Source organism: Cervus canadensis, chromosome 1 (genome assembly GCF_019320065.1).
Source record: "Cervus canadensis isolate Bull #8, Minnesota chromosome 1, ASM1932006v1, whole genome shotgun sequence".
Lineage (NCBI taxonomy): Eukaryota > Metazoa > Chordata > Mammalia > Artiodactyla > Cervidae > Cervus > Cervus canadensis.
Window position 1 is genome coordinate 91,440,080 of NC_057386.1, and position 19,888 is coordinate 91,459,967.

Here is a 19,888-nt window from a genome sequence, read left to right on the forward strand (position 1 = left end):
TGCAAGTTGCACTATGGACAAATGTCTCAGCCATGTGAAAGTTCATTATTGAATTGATTACGTCAAAAGAGCCACTTCTGGGATCTATGGATAGATTGCAAGCATCTCCAAGCATTTTAAATGCTTAAGTTCATTAGCCTTTCCAGCTGTGCTGTTAATTTTCCAGCTTGGGTTTTTCTGCATGAACGGGTAGTAATCTTCTGTAGTTTCCTCAATTTTAGAGTATTGGGAAAAATAGAGAAAGAATGTACCAAAATGCCTGAATTAGAGATTACTGAAAATTATTCATTACAACTCAGTAAATTAGCTACATTTAAAAATTTTACTAGATAAATATAATAACCATGAATTCATAAAACTAATCCACTTGAAAACTTTGAAATACTGATGAAATTTAGGAAAATATTTCCCAGATGATGTTCCAATGGTATCACACACCAAAATTTGGGGTTCAGCTCTTTCTCAATAATATTGCTATGTGCATAAAGTAGTTTAGCAGCGTTTAATGTAATCTTTACTTTACATTTATCCAGTAAACTTAACTTGTTCCAGTTCACAGAAGTGATTATATAGTAGTAAGCATCTGTATATAAAATCTTGAAAGCATAATAGACATTTAATTTACATAAATTTCCCTCTGTCAAATAATTATCCAATATTCTAATAAGGAATAAAAATGTAGTATTAATTTCATCATCATTTCCATTCATTATTTCTGATAATTATGAATAATGACAATTGCCACAAATAATGACAGTACAGTAGAAGCAAGAAGTTGACGATATTTAGCAACTAGCTTGCTCTGTGTCCAACACTGTCTCTGAAACATACCAGCTGGTTTAGGAGTATGTTTCTATGTCACCAGCCCTTTAAGAGAGGAAATTAAAAAGAAGGTAATACTCACCTGAAATTGAATTTCAAGATGGGTTTCCCATCTACTATTTAGTTGAAATTTCTGAACTTCCTCAAAAGTAAGCACAACCACAGTAAAAACTCATTTGCTAAACATCCTGCCTAAAACGATATTTTTCAAACATCTGGAAACACTCCTTTGCCTCCTTTCTAAAACCTTAAGAACTACACATTGCTGAAGCTTGATGAAGAAATTTTATTTCAGTGACTGTGGAACAGATATTCTCTACATTGGAACTCTATCAACACGGGGCTTTTCCAGTTCAGAGAATGCCCTTGACTGTTTGTGGCGAAGAAATGGATTTTTAGAACACCCCCCACCAAATACACACCTATTTTAGCTCTAGAAACCAATCTAATCATCAAACAGCCTCTATCCAGTTTCATAGTCATTTTATCTGTTGTCACAAACTCAGGTATCCTCAACACAGTTAAGACTCAAATTAATCTTTTGTCCTTATTAGTATGTATGTATTCTGTTTCTAAGTTAAGCCAAAATGGTGACCTTACTGGGGATTAGAGTCAAGCTAAAGTGATTGCTTCCGTGGTGGCTCAGATAGTGAAGAATCTGCAGGAGACCCAGGTTTGACCCCTGGGTTGCGAAAATCCCCTGGAGAAGGGAATGGCAATCCGCTCCAGTATTCTTGCCTGGAAAATCTCATGGACAGAGGAGCCTGGTGGGCTACAGTCTGACTCAGACATGACTGGGCGACTTTCAATGGAATGATTTCTACATTCCCCTGTTTTGCTATCTCAATCATAGATAGGGAAGAAAGAAAGCATACATTTGTATATATTGGTTTTGTTCATGTTATTTGTCTGTGCTTGTGCTTAGCATGTCCCACTCTTTGAGACTCCCATGGACTGTAGCCCACCAGGCTCCTCCTGTCTATGGGATTTCCCAGGCAAGAATACTGGAGTCTGTTGTCATTTCCTCCTCCAGGGAATCTTCCTGACCCAGGGATCAAACCCAGGTCTCCAATGTCTCTTGCATTCACGGAGCCATGGGGGAAGCCCTCTCTTCACATTCATGTTATAGCAACAGGTAGTTATGAAAACAGAAAAAGAATACTTATAGCCTATGGATTTCCCTATAGCTCAGATGGTAAGGAATCTGCCTGCAATGCAGGAGACCTGTGTTCAATCCCTGGGTCAGGAAGATCCCCTGGAGAAGAAAACGGCAACCAACTCCAATATTCTAGCCTGGAAAATTCCATAGACAGAGGAGCCTGGCAGGCTACAGTCTATGGGGTCGGAGAGAGTTGGACACAACTAAGCAACTAACACACACAACATCAATATACATATTCTTAGCCACTATGCTATCCAGCTTCTTCATAATAAAAAATTCAGCACTTACTTTAAATACCCACCAAGGAAATTTTTATTTGAACTATGACCAAAAGAAAATGGGATTTTTCTAAATAAGGGATTTGTTACAAGAATGAGACACACACAGACAAAAATTCCACAAAGTTTCATGAGGTTCTTCAAAACCTGGCATGTGAATTTTAGAAACAAAAAACTACGTGCCATGTTTATAACAAAATACATCTGAGACATAAATGAAACTTAGCAAGGTAGATTTTCATTATGCAAACCTACAGGTAAAGCAGTCAAGCTACAATACATCCCTTAGAGAACATAGCAGACTGTACAGCTGTTGAGGAACTATGCATTATATGGCCAAGTCAATTTATCATGAAAATTGACCAGATTTCCTACAGGCTAATCCACTTTGGTTTTGATCATTAAAATATACGATAAAACGTGTCATAATTCACATTGTTATAATCTAGACATACCCAAAACTCAGCAGATTTGAAACCATTCATTTATGTAATGATCACTACATCAAAGTTGAGTACCTTAAAAAAAAAGGTTGAATATCAAGGTAATAATTTAATAAATGATCCACAAAATTTCTGAAGCTTTCTCTAAAAGAGATGGGACTAAGTTCTATAAAATTTGCCAAAGTTGACAACAACAACAAAAGATAGGGATGGGAATCAGTGGAGTCTTGTGTATTCTTTAAATCTTGTACTCCTTACAAAACCAGCAGTTACATCAAATTTCTCTAATCACAGGATAGCAAAATGTCAGAATTGGAAAGGAAAAAAATTTATATCTAGTTAGGAACATAAGAAAAACAATGCAGAGTTTTAAGGTTATTGTGTAAATCTGATGAGCATCCACAAAGAAAAGCTCGAATCAAATGCAACCTGGTAGGTCAAATCTTCTTTTACAAATTCTCTGTACATTTTTAACCCCTCTAGCACCATTTGCACACCCGCAGTAAAGCCGCATGGACACGGTGTTTTTGTAGCACTTCCCTTGTTTACCTTGCCACACGATAAAGTGTTTTAATTACTTTCCAATCTCCTCAATGATACCATAAGTAGCTTAAAGACAAAAATCTATATATCCTACATTCTTTCTGTTGCTAACATCTAGTATACTGTTGTTGTTCTTTAAATATTTGCTGAATTATACAAAATTCAGCACAGTAACTTTTAAGCACAAAGGATATCTATTTCACTCTGTTTCTGGTATTATACAGTTACACACCAAGGCAAAGTGAGGGTGTGTGTGTGTGTGTGTGTGTATAAATTGTACATATATATTTATATGTAATGTGTATATATTCCTTCACAGGTGGTAAGGAGTCTGCCTGCCAATACAGGAGACATAGGAAACAGGGGTTCGATCCCTGGGTCAGGAAGATCCCCTGGAGAAGTGAAACCCACTCCAATATCTGCCTGGAGAATCCCATGGACAGAGAGCCTGGGGGACTACAGGCCACAGGGTTGCAAAGAGTTATACATGACTGAGCACACATACAATGAGGAGTATATATAATCTGTGTATAATGATACAGAACTGCATTATGTTATATACACACATTATATATATATACAAATAAATAAATATAAATATATATATCTATTATCTTGAACTGATCTGTCAGTAAACTATCAAGTTTTCATTCTTAAATTGTGTGGTTTAGAAAGGAGAAATTATTCAAAATTATTATATTATATATTATTATATTACATATAATTATTATATTAAAATTGTTCATGATTATTATATTATATTTGAAATTATAAATATTTTGGTATTGCATATAGTCAGACTATAAAAGCTCAGGATTTAAATTCCTGAGGCAAAAATCAAAGAAATAAAGAACTCCTTCACTATACCTCAGCCCTTCCAGGAGTCCTTCTGAGGATAGAAGAGACCCCCAAAGCATTCAAAAAGGCTTGGAAAGGAACTACATCTATTCTTTTTATTTTTTCCTTGGAAGGAAAGCTATGACAAACCTAGACAGCATATTAAAAAGCAGAGACATCACTTTGCCAACAAAGGTCCATATAGTCAAAGCTATGGTTTTTCCAGTAGTCATGTATGAATGTGACAGCTGGACCATAAAGAAGGATGAGTGCTGAAGAACTGATGCTTTCTAACTGTGGTGCTGGAGAAGACTCTTGAGAGCCCCTTGGTCAGCAAGGAGATCAAACCAGTCAATCCTAAAGGAAATCAACCCTGAATATTCACGGAAGAACTCATGCTGAAGCTTCAATACTTTGACCACCTGATGTGATGAGCTGACTCATTGGTAAAGACCCTGATACTGGGAAAGATTGACGGCAGGAGGAGAAGGGGGCAACAAAGGATGAGATGGTTGGATGGCATCATCGACTCAATGGACATGAGTTTGAGCAAACTCCAGGAGATTGTGGAGGACAGGGAAGCCTGGCGTGCTGCAGTCCATGAAGTCACAAAGAATCAGACATGACTTAGTGACTAAGCAGCAACAATGAGTCAATGACTGGGGGGAAGCAAAGTGAATTTTAAAAAGTAAAGTGGATAGAAAAGCAAGTATGTAAGTTCACAATAAAAATAAAAGCTGAGATATAGAGTCCAGTGAACTATAGACTGAATAAAATAATGAGGTGAAATCATGATGGCCAGCTCTTACATTTGCCTGATATTCTGAAGGATGTGGAATAGTATGCTTTAAGGTTTAAGAATAACATAGCTAAAAGTAATCACTGTCTACATTTTCTCACTAGGTTGTATTTTCTGGAATTCTATAGAGTAATCTGTATTTTTATAGTGTGTTTCTACTATGTCAGATGCTGTTTGATATAACTGATAGTGGGTGTCTGAAGGGAAAGTCTTCCCAAATCACTTCCCTCATCTTGTAGGGTAAATGTAACTCAGTTACAAGTAGTTAACTGCAAAGAATTATCCAGGTGACTGCATCTTCTTTAGCAGTGCCATCTTTACCTTGATCCTCTTTCTTTTGTTTATACACTGCACTACCTACTGTATGCCGGCTCAGCAGTAAAGAATCCACCTGCAATGCAGGAGACGGGGGTCCAATCCCTGGGTGGGGAAGACCCCCTGGAGAAGGAAATGCAACCCACTCCAGTATTCTTGCCTGCGAAATCCCAAGGACAGAGGTGCCTGGCGGGCTACAGTCCATGGGGTTGCAGAAGAGTTGGACATGACTTAGAGACTAAACAACAAGCTATACAGTATAACCAAGTTGAAGCATACTGTTCTATAACAGAAAGCCTTGGCCCTTAGGACTTCAGAGTATAGCACATCGCCCTCAACATTTAGCTCTCTGAATTCACTGACTCTAACAAGCCCAGGGCCATTTTCCTTTGGTCAATAGAGCAGGTCCCCTTCTATACCTATTAGTTTCCTGTAGGAAAACAAAAAACAAGAAAAGACAACATTGACCCTTTCAGTAAACATTATAAATTGGAAAGAATATTAGAGACAAGCATATTGTGCTATGATCATTTATACTTGAGAATAAAATTTAACTTCCTTTTTCAATTATTCTCCATCTGCCCCCTATGAAACACAAATCTTTATTTGGTAGCATAAAGTCCCTTGTTCTTTAGTCGCTAAGTCATTTCTGACTCTTTTGACACTCTATGGACTGTAGCCCACCAGGTTCCTCTGTCCATGGGATTTCCCAGGCAAGAATACTGGAGTGGGTTGCTATTTCCTTCTCCAAGGGATCCTCCCCACCCAAGGATAGATCTCATGTCTCCTGCATTGGCAGGTAGATTCTTTATCACTGAGCCACCTGGAAAGCCCAAGAGCATTTAATAACATTCGACAAACATGTTTATGGCTCCAAATCTCTTGAAGGAATACTTTATAACTTTTAGGACACACTCACCCTCACACACACATCATGATTTAATATGTAAAAAAAAAAAAAGACAACTTGCATTTTTAAACAATTTTAAACATAATTTTATCCAAATAAAAATAGCCACCAAGAGACTTTGTTTTCAGTTGAAGCAGTATGCTTATTTAAAAGAAAAAGCCAATAAAGAAAATGTCCAAGGCTTTGATTATAGGTTGTTTTTTATACATTGCTGATCATTCTCAAGTTTAGTTTATACACCAGAAAGCCATACTAGACTGCTAATTTTCTGCCACAATGAAGAAAATGGCAGATCAAGATGACAAGTTTTATCAGTTCTTTATCTTTCTAGATTCTCCTCAGACTCCTTGGTATGATTCAAGTAGAGGTGTTTTTACTGATTCATTTTCGTTTTACTTTGTTAGGGAAAAGATGGACTCATAAAATATGACTAACGGTGACTAAAATATTAATTATTTAAGCGATTACTGTGGCAATCACTTATTCCAATTTTCTGGAACATTGTTGATTATAAACATCTGTGTTATGTACCAGAAAGACAGGGCTAATGTTTTATATCATATATCCCAATATTGTATTTTGAACAAATGGTCATACAATCTTCCATTCCCCAGTAGTAGTATTAAAACTTTCTGTATCACTTTTCCAAAACAACAAAGGTAACTTTTTCAGTGAATGAGTACTTTGTGCACATATGTTCTCAGGCCCTTTAAAAAGAGATTTTAAATAACTGGGAGTTTACTCTCAGGAGAACAAACTCCCTGCAGTACTTTTGTGATCTGTTTCCTCTTCATACCGAGCAGATTTGTGTTGTCAAGTGCTATGTGCTTGGCTTCCCATCAAGGAAAGCTCAGTTGCTGCAGATGGCAAGTGTGTGTAATTCATTTGCCCACCTAGACCTTGTAAGATAGGGCTGAATCAATGCTGCAAGCACCCAACCCACAACAACCCTTGAGCACAAGAGTGAAGAAAGGCCTGTGGATGTCAGTAAGGCTTCCTCAGTCATCCCATAATCATCAAATGGAGACTGAATGTCTGGCTAAAGTAATCACATGCTTCACTTCCCTAAGGGCCTACAGGTGTCCTGCTTCAGAAGATTGTGTATCACTGAGGTGACCTCCAATGAAGAACAGTCAACCATGCAAGCCCTGAGAACTGTGGGGACACAAGAGACTGTCATCCAGATGCTCATGGCTCAAAGATCACCACACACACCATCCTCTACACGCACTGCAGGGTTGGGGGAGGGCAGTGGGAGGTGGAACGTGTCCTCTTTGTGACCCCCAGCTGCCCCAAAAGGGCCCACCCAGAAAGTCACTAGGTGGCTAAAACCCTGAACTTTAAGCTTAATCTGTGCTCATGATTTTTTTTTTTTTTTAATGTGTGTGCATGTGAAGTATATGTCTCCCTCACTAAGTGTCCTTCCCCAAGATTCTGTTTCATCATAAAATGGCAAATTCATTCTAAGGGCATGACTTTAAGCCTTTTCTATTACTGCGTAATAATTAGGACTAGTCAATAGAATCCGATACTATAGACAACTAAATACTGGTGTACAGTAAAGAGTGGAAAATGCTCGTATCTGGTTACACTCTTCAAACTGGCTCATCTAATTTTATTTTGCTTATTTCATTTGTATTTGTGTACATAAATCGATGGAATTGTCATCTTCTACCCTCCAACACAAAAGCAGGAAGTGTAAAAAGAGAGTCTTTCTGAGTACTGTTACATAGATTAGCACATGAAAACCGGATGGAATAAAACTAGGCTGTGGTGAAGTCAGTGAGCTTAGAGGCTCATATCTGATCAAACCTTTAACCTCACTATTTCCTTTCCTTCTCCGAGTATTTATTTTAACTCTGAATTTTAGTCTTTGGCCTTCAGTGCCAGAAATATTCTTACATGTTCAGATAAGGCACTTTCATCCAGTTCCAAAAATGCTGAGGGTGAGGGTCAGATCTGAATTCCTGCTTATCCTCCAGGCAAATGTCTCCAACCAGACGAGCACTTGGAATGTCTTGACTGAAGTCCCTGCAGCTGACAGAGGGCCGTTTGCTGTCTCATTTTTTATCTCCACCATCCCCCTTTTCTGAATTGACATGGCAGCAGAGACAATAAATCGCTTGGAGATTCTTCCCATTCCCGCCAAAAGCTCAGCTGAGGACAGAAAGCCCCGGTCGATTTTTTCAGCTTGACCCTACCTGTGTTTGGCTTTTGCCACTCGACCATGTCAGCATTCCAGGACCATGAGAGAATGCCATGTTTGCAACCCAACAGGAAGAGGAGTAAGCCAGGCGTTGACATCACCTGACAGATGTGTTTCTCAAGTGGGAAATTTTATTCAAGGCTTTTTCATGGAAATCATTGACACAGAAAAGGAATAAAGAAAAGGGGGAGGGGGGAGAGAGAAAGCCAGTGCCGTGATAGGCATGTTTGCACCTCATAAAAGAGGAATTAAAATGACTCAACCTCAGCTCCACTTCTCCACACTCCCCCCCGTCCTCACTCATCCTTTATGTCTGGAGGTAAATGTTTCTGAAACACTATAGCTACCGGTGGAGCAGCAACACATAATAACATGGTAGCAACACATAAAACTGTCAGTCTTCAAGGAAAATAGATGGTTAGGTTGAGGGGGTAAATGAACTAAATCAATTTGAACACGCATGTTAAGGACTGTGAAAGGGCAGAGTTTAGTGCTGCTAGGCTGGAAAACATTTGTCTCTGTCTTCTTGTATTTCCATAGCACCAGGCAGAACCCACCCAAGGGCTTCTCACTTGGCTCCAGTCTGACTCTGCGGCTGATTAATGGCAGCTGGAGGTGTCCAGTAATTTCCTCACCTAACAAGAAACTCCAACCCCAAATGGAGGTTCCCCTCAGGCCCACAGTGAACATACCTCCACACAACAACCAGGATCCAGGCAATTACATTTGCCTCTGTGCCCACTACTCGGAAAGTGTGCACGCCAGCAAGGCTGTCCATTCCGTTTACCGGGGACCCAATTTCTGCCTATAGGCAGACGGTTCTTGTTACATGATGAACATGTATTAAGTTCATTCAGAGACCTATATATATATATATAACTTAGAAAAGTCTTCTAGTGATTCAACAAGATACCATTTTAAAGTGATCCCAAAACCATGGGAGAAAAAAAATGTCAGATGATGGACTGGTCCTCAGCCTTTTTGGAATACAGATTTTAAATTGCCATTTCTGAAATGCCAGGAGTGTAATTACAAAGCCTGAAGCCTAAGCCATCAGACTAATTCCCCGCTTCCTGAGACAACCAATAAAGCTGTTTGTACCTGGGCTCTTTCTTCCTCTCAGATTCGTTTAGCAATGAGAATTGGTCCATGCCATGAACGACGAGGTGATTACGTGGATTAACTTTGCCATTTTGATTAAGTGGTTAGCCTCAACATTTGTATTTATGGTAATTAACACAATTAATTTAAGTTAATGAATAATACATATTATATACCAAGATGAAAATAGAGAACTCTGTGTGTTCACAAGTGTGTTAGTTCCACATAGGAAGCAGCAGTGTGGGGTGATGAAGACTACAGGGGCTTGTTTTCAGATTTCATTTCTGCTGCTTTATTGCATAATCTCATGAAATTATTTTAACTCCTATGAACTTCTGTTTCTTCACTTGCAAAATGAGGATAATAATATTTATCAGGAATAATGTATGTAAAGTATCTAGTTCAAAATCTGGCACATGGTAGGCAACCTATTAGTTTCACATGTTATAAGTAAAGTCTTAAAGCAAAAGTTAATAAGTGTAAAATACACACAACATGAAATTCATTATCTTAACCATTAAATGTACAGTTAGGTGGCATTATATGCACTCACATTGTTGTGCTACCAGTACCACCATCCCTCTAAAGAACTCTTCTCATCTTGCAAAACTGAAACTCTATCTATTAAACAATAACTCCTTATCTCCTTCCTCTCCAGTCCCTGACAACCATTCTACTTTCCATCACTATGAATCTGACTACTCTGGGTTCCTCGTGTAAGTAGACCTACATGATATTTTCCTTTTGTGACCAGTTTATTTCACTTAGTATAATATCCTCAAGATTCATTCTTATTTTAGCATGTGTCAGGATTTTCTTCCTTTTCAAGGCTGAATAATAATTCCATTAAATATATAACACAATTTGTTTGTCTCTTCATCTATCAACAGACATTTGTGCTGTTTTCATCTTTTGGCCACTGTGAATAATGCTGCTAAAGAACAATGATGTACAAATATTTCTTTGAGTCTCTGCTTTCAGTGATTGAAGGTATACACCCAGCAATGGAATTGCTGGGTCATATAATATTATTTTATATGGTTAAATAATTTCATATTATGATTAATAAAGTAATATTCCCATTCCTTTGCTTAGGAACAAAGAGAAAAGAAGTCTGTCATAAAGATGCCTAAAGAATCTTTCTGATTCATAATTGCCAGAAATGGAGAAAGTTGCTTTTTCCAACTTTCAAGCTGTATCAGAATAATCCAATAGAGACTATGTAGCAAAAGGGAAATATCAAATTAACTGACCAGGGCATTGCAAAGACACACAGAATCTGTGTCAATGAAAACCTTGTCATCTTCCTTCTGTGTTTTTAAGAAAAATTATACCAGGCTTATAGCCTGATACATATTTTGTCCCTATTCAAAAGCCAGGATGCCACACAGAAAGTATTTACTATTATCCCAGTATGTAAAATCCTTGATTCTGGTAGTCCTTAGGCATGGGGAAACTCTCTAAACAAACTGAAATCCTTGGCAAGAATGAGGAGACATTACATAGGGCAGACCTGCCCGTGTTAAAAATAAAAATTAGTGTAGTGTCACAAGTCTTTTTTTTTTGGCTGAGCTGGGTCTTCGTTCCTGTGCTCAGGCTTTCTTCAGGGGCTACTCTCTGGTTGAGGTGTGCAGGCTTCTCACTTTTGTGGCTTCTCTTGTTGCAGAGCATGGGCTCTAGAGCACATGGGCTTCGGTAGTTGTGGCACTTGGGCTCAGAAGTTGTAGATCCCAGGCTTCAGAGCACAGGCTTGATAGTTGTGGTGAGCGGGCTTAGCTGCCCCATGGCAAGCGGGATCTTCCCGGATCCGGGACTGAACCGTGTCTCCTGCATTGGCAGGCAGATTCTTTACCACTGAGCCACCAGGGAAATCTTTTTTAAAAATTAGACTATGTGAGTATTGTTGAATTGCCATAACAGTTTATATTACAATGAAGAATATATTGTAAACAAGTATAGTACCAGCACATTCTGGCTGAATATGATCAGTGAAGACGGGCAGATTATGTGGGTGGAAGAGGATACTGGCACTAAGAAAGATGGTAAAGGAAAGGAGAAAAGAATCAAGGAATTCGGAAATATCAGAGAAGAATAGTAGCAGAACGAATCAAAGATATCAGATCAAAAACTAAAAGTTTATAGCGTAGGTGTTAGACCTCTGTCAGGAGATCCTAAAATAGGCTTGGCCAGGCAAAATGAGAACAGAATAGAGACATTGCCAAGTTCATGACAGAATGTGTCATGGAATCCCATATTTGGGGAGACTTGATTGGAACTTAGAACAAACAAGAATTTACTTGATGAATTAGTGACGTGGGACAGCAAATACCAGCTAATCTTACTACTTTATATTATTAAAAGTGCATCTTCACCCATTGTGGCAGGGGTAACTGCATTCAGCTAACTAAGTTTGTACGTGCCACTGAAGTGTGTAATTTTTAATAGAAAAATGTTAAGCCTTCTTAACTGTCCCCTGAGCTCCCCCAAAAGTGGAGACCTTTAGATTACTGAGGAGTCTATAGGTCTGTGGACCATGCAACAGTAAATCTACACTGGATGAGTTGGATGTTGTTGGCATTGTTCAGTTGCTCAATCATGTCTGACTCTTTGTGACCCCATGGACTGCAGCACACCAGGCTTCTCTGTCCTTCACATCTCCTGGAACTTGCTCAAACTCATGTCCACTGAGTCAGTGATTCTGTCTGGATCAGACAGATGGATCTCATCCTCTGTCATCCCCTTCTCCTCCTGCCTTCTATCTTACCCATCATCAGGGCCTTTTCCAATGACTCAGCTCTTCGCACCAAGTGGCCAAAGAGTTGGATGTACTTTTGACTAAAATGGAGGACCTGGCTGGACAGATTTAAACATGTGTATACTGACACAGTGCACATTCAAGTGAACATTCTGACGCAGTCACCCAGATTTGTACTGAGGTCTTAGCTCTCCTAGTGTCTCCCACTGAGATGTTTCCCTGGCCAGCCTCCTTTCACATTCCTGCACATGGCCAGTAGCTCTCTACCCACATCAATACTCACAGCTCCCTCATCCTACTCAAGTTGAATCCATACATCTAATCCGAGTCTCTTGTAAGCAAGCTATTACTACTTTTTCTATTCCCATTCCACCTCTCCCTTTTAATCAACATCAGTTCAGTTCAGTTCAGTCACTCAGTTGTGTCTGACTCTTTGCGACCCCATGGACTGCAGCACACCAGGCCTCCCTGTCCATCACCAACTCCCAGAATTTACTCAAATTCATGTCCATTGAGTCGGTGATGCCATCCAACTATCTCATCCTCTGTCGTCCCCTTCTCCTCCTGCTTTCAATCTTTCCCAGCATCAGGGTCTTTTCAAATGAATCAGTTCTTCACATCAGGTGGCCAAAATATTGGAGTTTCAGCTTCAGCATCAGTCCCATCAATGAATATTCAGGACTGATTTCCTTTAGAATGAACTGGTTGGATCTCCTTGCTGTTCAAGGGACTCTCAAGAGTCTTCTCCAACACCACAGTTCAAAAGCATCAATTTTTTGGTGCTCAGCTTTCTTTATAGTCCAGCTCTCACATCCATACATGACTACTGGAAAAACCGTAGCCTTGACTAGACAGCCCTTTGTTGACAAAGTAATGTCTCTGCTTTTTAATATGCTGTCTATGTTGGTCATAACTTTCCTTCCAAGGAGCAAGCCTCTTAATTTCATGGCTATAGTCACCATCTGCAGTGATTTTGGAACCCAAAAAAATAAAGTCTGGCACTATATCCACTGTTTCCCCATCTATTTGCCATGAAGTGATGGGACCAGATGCCATGACCTTAGTTTTCTGAATGTTGAGCTTTAAGCCCACTTTTTCACTCTCCTCTTTCACTTTCATCAAGAGGCCTTTAGTTCTTCTTCGCTTTCTGCCATAAGGGTGGTGTCATCTACATATCTGAGGTTACTGACATTTCTCCCAGCAATCTTGATTCCAGCTTGTGCTTCATCCAACCCAGCGTTTCTCATGATGTACTCTACATATAAGTTAAATAAGCAGGGTGACAATATACAGCCTTGACATACTCCTTTTCCTATTTGGAACCAGTCTGTAGTTCCATGTCCAGTTCTAACTATTGCTTCCTGACATGTATACAGATTTCTCAAGAGGCAGATCAGGTGTTCTGGTATTCCCATCTCTTTCAGAATTTTTCACAGTTTGTGGGGATCCACACAGTCAAAGGCTTTGGCGTAGTCAATAAAACAGAAATAGATGTTTTTCTGGAACTCTCTTGCTTTTTTGATGATCCAACGGATGTTGGCAATTTGATCTCTGGTTCCTCTGCCCTTTCTAAAACCAGCTTGAACATCTGGGAGATCACAGTTCACGTATTGTTGAAACCTCACTTGGAGAATTTTGAGCATTACTTTACTAGCGTGTGAGATGAGTGCAATTGTGCAGTAGTTTGAGCCTTCTTTGGCATGGCCTTCTTTGGGGATTGGAATGAAAACTGTCCTTTTCCAGTCTTGTGGCCACTGCTGAGTTTTCCAAATGTGCTGACATATTGAATGCAGCACTTTCACAGCATCATCTTTCAGGATTTGAAATAGATTAACTGTAATTCCATCACCTCCACTAGCTTTGTTCATAGTGATGCTTCCTAAGGCCCACTTGACTTCGCATTCCAGGATGTCTGGCTCTAGATGAGTGATCACACCATTGTGATTATCTGGGCCATGAAGATCTTTTTTGTACAGTTCTTCTGTGTATTCTTGCCACCTCTTCTTAATATCTTCTGCTTCTGTTAGGTCCACACAATTCCTGTCCTTTATTGAGCCCATTTTTGCATTAAATGTTCCCATGGTATCTCTGATTTTCTTGAAGAGATCTAATCAACATAAATCAATGTATTATTTTCAAAGGTATAAGGGCAATGCCCTCACACACACACACATACACACACACACATCTTTATCAGAAAATTTGGAAGAAGTTTTTTCTTTATTTTTGTTTCTAAGTGGGAATCTTATATTGTTGTTTATGAAGTAAGATTAGGAAGCAGTACCTAGTTAAAAAGAGTGAAAATCCTGAACAGATATGTACTAAAAACAAAAGGATATGAAAGGAAAAGGTGTATGAAAATACAGGCATGAATAAGCTAAGTTACACTCATGAGTAACAAGAATTCCAGAAGGGAGTAAGAGCTGCAAAACTGGTCCTGTCCTTATATCGTTCATATTTTTGCAGGATATACTCCATCTTCTTTTCTATTTGGCCTGAAAGTTGCTGCTTATTCAAACAAAGGGGGGGGGCAGGGGAGGACTGAAATATACAGAGAAAAATAGAGCTCAGGAAATAAAGGCCTAGTGAAATGATAAGATTCAGAAAACATGGGTAAACCTCTAAGCTTCCCTGATGGTCAAGTCTGAAAACAAATGCTTTCTGAAAACTGGATAGAAAGTTCAAAGACTTGAACCACTAACTCAACATCAGTTGAGTTCTTGGTGTATGTGTACTTAAAGGGGTGACCCTTGTGTAGATACATCCAGGAGGAATATTCCTATCATCTCTGATTATTACCTAAGTGATGTTACAGTGGCCACAAATAACCTACGCTCCTTCCCACCAAATTCCCTTGTCATCACTATCTCCAACTCTACTCGGAGGAAGAGGCAACACATTCCAACTTGCACAAATCACTCATTTAGTGCCAAATGAAGCTTCAGATAGTAATCATCAAAATCCAGGATCTATTTCAAAATGTTGTGTGCAGTGATCACACCAGTGACAAAAACTGTCTGAACTACACATTAACACCTTGGGCTAATATAATTCACAAGAAACTGTGTACAGTTGATACTTTTCACTACAGTTGCTAAGAGGAAAAAAATAAAACTACCGAAAAGACTAAATATTCAACATTTTCTGAAGTTTTTCTTTTCAAACTAGCAAGTGCTTGGAAGTCAAATTATAATCTGAAGATAATGATAGAACCAGATTAAATGGAAGTAGTTAGATGATTTTCCTATTAGTGGTAACAAGTATCTCTTCCCATAAGTATGATCTTCTCTGTTGTTGTTCAGTTGCTCAGTTGTGTCTTCGGCGACCCTATGGACTGTAGCCCTACCAGGCTTCTCTGTCCATGAGATTTTCTAGGCAATACTGGGGTGTGTTGCCATTTCCTTCTCCAGGCGATCTTCACAACCCAGGGGTGGAACCCAAGTCTCCTGCTTAGGAGGGTGGATTCTTTACCGCTGAGCCACAAGGGAGGCATTTCCCTCATGCTCTATGTCATGTCTCTGATAGACACAGCCAACCTAAACTCCCCCAAGTCCACCAATCCATTACTGACCCATACCCTTCTGATGGACAGATGCCTTGTCACACTAAGCGGCTTCAGTTCATCACTGCGGACTGTAGCTCACCAGGCTCCCCTGTCCATTGGAGTCTCCAGGCAAGAATACTAGAGTGGGTTGCCATTTCCTGCTCCAGGGGATCTTCCCGAACTGGGGATAGAACCCACATCTCTTAAGTCTCCTGCACTGGCAGGCAGGTTCTTTACCATTAGCACCACCTGCAAAGCCCGATGGACACATGCTCTCTTCAGATATATTAACATCTCAGAGCATTTCCCCAAGTGGGAGAACAACTAAGTTTCTAATTAGTGTACCAGAATCCTTGCATTTTGAAGTCCTTAACACAATTCACAGATGTAGGGTTTCTTCTCTGGGTCAACTGGGATGATTTCCAATATCTGAGCTTCACCTTAGGCTCTTATTTTTCACATTTAAAGGGCTTCTCTATGTGAATTCTCCAGTATCTGTGGATACCTAATACCTAAGAATTTTATATGTTGAATGTTTACAGCAGTTTTACTCATGGGAAATCTCTAATGATATCTTGTGGTGTATAATTGCAAAAGTCTTCTCAATTTACTGGACCAAGGTTTCTGTTTCTTAGTACCTCTCACATAGTTATTTCAAAGGAAATTGCTCTAACACAGGAGATTTTAGGTACCCATTTTTCCCCTTGGGAAAATCCTGCATATATATTATTCTTCCTTCAATGTGCATGGTGCATTCTCAATTGCTTTAGTCATGTACGATTCTTTGCAACCCCATGGATTATAGCCTCCCAGGTTCCTCTGTCCATGGAATTCTCTAGGCAAGAATACTGCAGTGGGTTGTTATTTCCTCCTCCAGGTGAGGAAATCTTCATGACCCCGGAATTGAACTGGGTCTCCTGCATTGCAGGCAAGTTCTTTACTGCCTGAGCCACGACTGCCTATAAAATAATTAAAGCAAAAGACATTACTATTCTACAACTGTGGGGTTTAAAGCAGTGGCCACTCTTAGGATCCCTTTATCTCTTTTTCTGCAGAAGATTTAATCCCATAACAGAATCTCTTTTAGTACATGAATATGCTGTGCATGCATGCTAAGTCGCTTGAGTTGTATCTGACTCTTTGCAACCCTATGGACCATAGCCAGGCCAGGCTCCTCTGTACACAGGATTCCCCAGGCAAGAATCCTGCAGTGGGATGTCACGCCCTCATCCAGGGGATCTTCCCTGGCCCAGGGATAGAACCCACGTCTCATGTCTCCTGCATTGGCAGAAGGATTCTTTACAACTGGCACCATCTGGGAAGCCCTGTAGTGTTAATTGGTATATATCTCCCTCTTTCTTGGAAAAGTGCCACATAAGATATCACACAATCCTGACACATCTATACAAAGAGCCTCTTTAAAATAAATTTTCCTTTATAGATTAGTCATTAGAAAAAGTAATAAGCTGTTCCATTAAGGAAAATTACATATGTATAACACATTAAGCTCTAAAATAAGCAATAAATATATCTTTACAGCAAAGGAGAACAAGAGAAAAACGCAAGCAAAACTGGGGAACAAGAAAGGAAAAAGGAGGAGAGGCAAGTGAGAGACAGAACTATATTCACAAAATATTTCTCTCCCTTGCTTAATTACACAATGGTGTCAAGCCTTACCTTCCTCATCCCTCCTCCTGCTATTCTCACAGCTTTCTTGTTATTAAGAGAAACTCCTTTAGCTAACAAAATCACCGCTCATTGGCCATCTCTGGTACATGGGAAATACGTGATGCGGTGCTATTATACTTGTCCCCAAAAGCTCAAAGAATGTTCAAATTTACATAAAAGCTACTTGATAGACTTGTAGATGAAAAACATATTTCAGCAACATAGGTAATTTTTATGTAAGTCGGTTCTTAATACCCATTTTTAATAATTTTCATTTCAGAAGCCATAAAACTAACAAATTTAGACAAATCCCCCTCAATAAAAGACAGTTGAATTTAGTACCTCAGTGTTATTGACTGAACAATACCAATCTTGAAATTAATAAATAATTTCCAAACCATGTGTGACTGGGTGTAGTCACTCATTAGGAGAAATCCAATTAGCCATCTGAGGCTTAGGGACCAAATGACTTTACCAGAATATATCATAAAATGGTGTGGCAAAATTTTCACTGATTCCTCCCAGAGTCCTTTTAAATGTAGGAGCAGGCTGACTTTCCAGACATTAGTGCAAATGTATATTCCACCTTTTCAGGGAAATCCGATCCTTTCACCTGGTATGCCTACCTCCGTTACCACTTCTAGACAGAGATAAAATGTCCATCTTAGGACACTGCAAAGTGACAGGAGAGTGTATTCTGCAGGTCAAGGTACTCAAAACCACAGTAATCATAACACCAAGCTTAAAAAACCTGTGAGCTGGACTTTCCAGAAGAAGGAGTGCCTCTCAGAGATGACTGTCTCATTTTCAAGATACAGTTTGGAACGCTTGTTATATGTAAAATGATCTGTAAAGGTTTGTCTAATTAAACCAGAGTATTGTTTCTGCTGGGGGCATCCCTGGTGCCAGAGATGGGAAAGCGTCTGTCTGCAGTGTAGGAGACCTGGGTTCGATCCCTGGGTTGGGAAGATCCCCTGGAGAAGGAAGTGGCAGCCCACTCCAGTATTCTTGCCTGGAAAATCCCATGGACCGCGGAGTCTGGTAGGCTACCATCCATGGCGTCGCAAAGAGTCGGACACGCGTGAGCTGAGCGACTTCACTTTCACTTTCTTCCCAGTATTCTTGCTTGGAGAATGCCATGGACAGGGGAGCCTGGTGGGCTATAGTCCATGGGGTCACAAAGAGTTGGACACGACTGAGACACACACACATTGTGTCTGCTAGAGTGTGAGCTGGGGCTTCCCAGGTGATTCTTTACTAGCGGGAAAGAACCCACTTGCCAGCTCAGGACACATAAGAGGTGTGGGTTTGCTCCTTGGGTTGGGGAGATCCGTTGGAGGAGGGAATGGCAACCCACTTCAGTATCCTTGCCTGGAGAAGCCCATAGACAGAAGAGCCTGGCCAGCTACCATCCATGGGGTCGCAAGGAGTTGGACACAACTGAAGCGAGTTAGCCGGGACCCACAGTGTAAGCTATCCCACTTGGTGATATTCAAGCACAAATACCAAAACAACTTAGAAAGTTTTCTGCTTTATTTTGAAAATTAGGCAAATGGGAATTTTAAATCTATGAATGAATACAGCAAACCCAGCAGCAAACGCTATTTTACTGTGATTGAAGAAAAAATATTAATATAATTCACAGTACATATTACACATGGTCTTCCATGATCTGGCCCCTGTCCAGCCCTGTAAACTCCACCCCACCTCCACTCACAGCCCAGCTCCACACACCCCACTGCACTTCCCATCACGTGGTACTCCAACCAGCATAACTGTGTCACTTGCAGCCTCAACAACACTCCAAAATCTCTTTTGTCCTGAAATTCATATAAACTGATTTCTCTGCCTCAAGTCTCACTCCCCACCCCCACTTTCCAAATTTATTTCCACAGTTTTTCCTTTGGCTCACTCCTCCTTGTCCTTGCAATATGTACACAGGCTCCCAAACTGCCAAGAATGGATGTGGCATTAAAACAAACATCTTTTCAGGCTCTTTGACAGTACCCTCATATCCTGCTTTACATTACAGGATTTGGCTTTGCACAGATCACTATTTGGGTAAATGTGACCAAATAAATGGTCCTGCCTGCTGGCAGAGAAATTCATTAAACTCCCAAGATCCCTTCTAGTACATTTCATTTCATACTAAATATTTCACACTGAGTATCAGATTGATATTCTAGTATTCAAATAATACAAAAAGTTATTGTATTTTTACCATCTAGATTATGTTTCATTTCCAAATAAGTCTCTAATTTCATGGCTTGTGGCATATTTGATTTACTGCTTAAGCAAACAATAACGAACAAGACACCATCTCCCCACATCATAAATTAATAAAGTTATGCTCATTGAAATTCTTAGGGAAACTCAACAAAAAACCATGTATAATGAATCCTCATGCTTTTGCTTTCCAATAAGCAGACAAACTTAAGAAAATACTGATAAATGATAAGTAACCTAGAAAATTAAAATATGAGTCATTTTTCTTCTAGCTTGATC

At 39.7% G+C, this 19,888-nt stretch overlaps 1 long non-coding RNA gene across 2 annotated transcripts in view; it reads right to left on the reverse strand.

Moving 5' to 3' along the window:
- Window positions 1-19,888, reverse strand: part of LOC122453035 — a 283,162-nt gene that overhangs the window by 235,695 nt on the left and 27,579 nt on the right. The window contains exon 1 of one of the 2 annotated variants that reach the window (XR_006272920.1): window positions 905-1,056. The exons of the other annotated variant lie outside the window; for it this stretch is intronic. This is a non-coding gene — a long non-coding RNA (uncharacterized LOC122453035). Of the gene's footprint in view, window positions 1-904; window positions 1,057-19,888 lie in introns of those variants that run through there. 2 annotated transcript variants of the gene reach the window in all.